The sequence below is a fragment of the Chrysochloris asiatica genome, unplaced genomic scaffold (genome assembly GCF_000296735.1).
Source record: "Chrysochloris asiatica unplaced genomic scaffold, ChrAsi1.0 scaffold00151, whole genome shotgun sequence".
Lineage (NCBI taxonomy): Eukaryota > Metazoa > Chordata > Mammalia > Afrosoricida > Chrysochloridae > Chrysochloris > Chrysochloris asiatica.
In genome coordinates, this window is record NW_006408669.1 from 1,736,067 (window position 1) to 1,738,619 (window position 2,553).

Sequence of the window (2,553 nt, forward strand, 5' to 3'; positions counted from 1 at the left end):
TATAATCCAGTTTTTCAGATTATTTTCTCAGCATAAGATTGAATAAATATGGTGAAAGAATACAACCATGGCCACACCTTTCCTAATTTTAAAACACTTGGTGTTCCCTTGCTCTGTTTGAACAACTGCCTCCTGGTCCATGTACAAGTTCCTCATGAGCACAGTTAAATACTCCGGTATTCTCATTCTTTGCAACGTTCTTCATAGCTTGTTATGATCTACAAAACTGAAAGTCTTTGTGTAGTCAAGAAAGTACATCTTTATGGTATTCTCTGATTTCAGCCAAAATCTATCTGATGTTCACAATGATATCCTTAATTCCATGTCCTCTTCTGCATTCAGCCTGAGCCACTGTACATTCTCTGACAATGTATTGTTGCAGTTGTTTTTCTATCATTTTTAGTAAAATTTTACTCTCATCGGATATCAATGATATTGTCTGATGATTTCTGCATTCTGTTTGGTCACCTTTCTTTAGAATGGGCACAAATAGGAATCTTCTCCAGTCAATTGGCCAGGAAGAAATTTGTCTTCCAAATTTCTTGGCGTAGATGAGTGAGTGCCTCCCATGTTGCATCAGTTTGTTGAAAGATTTCAATTTGTATTCCATCAATTCCTTCAATGCACCTTGGACTACTTCCATCAAGATTATTGGCTCTTGATCATGTGCTCTCTGTTGAAATAGTTGAACATTGACCATTTCTTTTGGTATACAACTCTATGTATTCCTTCCATCTTCTTTTGATGCTTCCTGCATCATTTAATATTTTACTCATAGACTCCTTCACTATTAACAACTCAGGTCTTGATTTTTTTTTTTTTTTTTCTTCAGTTCTGTAAGTTTGAGAAATGCTGATTGTGTCCTTCCCTTTTTGTTTTCTACCTCTTGGTCTTTTCCTATTTCATAATCACACTTTGCTTGGTCTTCTTGAGTTGTCCTTTAAATTTTTCTTTTCAGCAGTTTAACTTCATTATTTCTTTAATTTGCTTTAGGTTCTCTCTGTGTTTGAGAGCAAGTTTCAGAATCTCTTCTGACATTCACTCTGGTCTTTTCTTTCTTTCCTGTCTTTTTAATGATCTTTTTCTTTCTTCATGGATGATGCTCTTGTCATTTCACAACTCATCTGGTCTTTAGTCATTAGCATTCAGTGTGTCACATCTATTCTTGAAATGGTCCCAAAATTCATGTAAGATAAACTCAAGGTCTTATTTTGGTTTTTGGACTTGCTTTAATTGTTTTCACCTTCATCCTGAACTTGTATATACTCAATTGGTATTCTGTTCTACTGGTCTTGTTTTGACTGATGATACTGAGCTTTCCAAAGATGTAGCCAATTTGATTCCTGGGTATTCCATCTGGTGAGGTCCACAGGTATAGTAGCTGTTTAAGTTGGTGAACAAAGTGTATTTGCAATGTAAAATTCATTGATCTTGCATAATTCTATAATGGAATCTACAGCTTCATTTCTATCACCAAGGTCATATTTTCATACAGCTGATCCTTCCTCTATGTTTCTAACTTTCATATTCCTATCATCAGTAATTATAAATGAAACTTAATTCCATGTTTGATCAGTTTCAGATTGAAAAAGTTGATTCATGAGTATGAAGAAACTACACTGTATTATTGTTTCAGAAAGACTACTTGTTTTGTTTTTTGTTTTTTTAAAAAGCACAAAGATAAGTCAAAGGAAAAAACATGAATATGATAGTAAAACCAAAACATAAAAATCCTAAACAAAATACATTTTATGAATAAAAGCAAGTTGTGTTATTGATGCCATGCCAAATGACATAGCATCAAAATATCTAAAGTAAACACAGTTAAACAATGCAATACAAACTGAGAGGAAAAGAGTAGTAAAGGAAAAATTTTAAATATCTTTGTGATACTGTTGTAGGAATGAACAATAGTGATTGGTTTCAAGACAATTGACATAAGCAAAAGAACAAAGCTTCTTTAATGCATGTGTAGGATGTAGGGAACCTGAACAGACAAAGACAGACACACTATAAAATGGGTAACTTAATACAAGCACTAGAAAAGTCATTCTATCTCCAGTCATATTTCCCAGAGCAGTTCTCCCCTGTGAATCCCCAAGGATTCTCACTGCTGTACTATTTCTGGAGTCCCTGAATGGTGCAATTTGCTAAGGTCTGAATTACTAAATGAAAGTCTGGTGGTTCAAACCCACCCAGAGGAACAGAGGAAGTAAAGCTTAGAGGTCCACTTCAAAAAAGGTCACACAGCCTTGAAAAACCTATGGAACAGATCTACTACGCACACAAGGAGTCAGTATGAGTTGAATGACTAGCAAAGAACTAATAACAGCAACATTGTTTTTCAAATTACAAATTATACACAGTCTAAATAACCATCATGTCATTGATGTCAGCTTGAGCACTAAGGTGCGCCTGACCCAGACCATTGTGTTTTCAATAGCCTCATATGAATGTGAAAGCTGGACAGTGAATAAGGAAGATCTTAGAAGAATTGATGCCTTTGAGTTGTGGTGTTGGAGGAGAATACTAAAAGTCCCATGAACTGCCAAA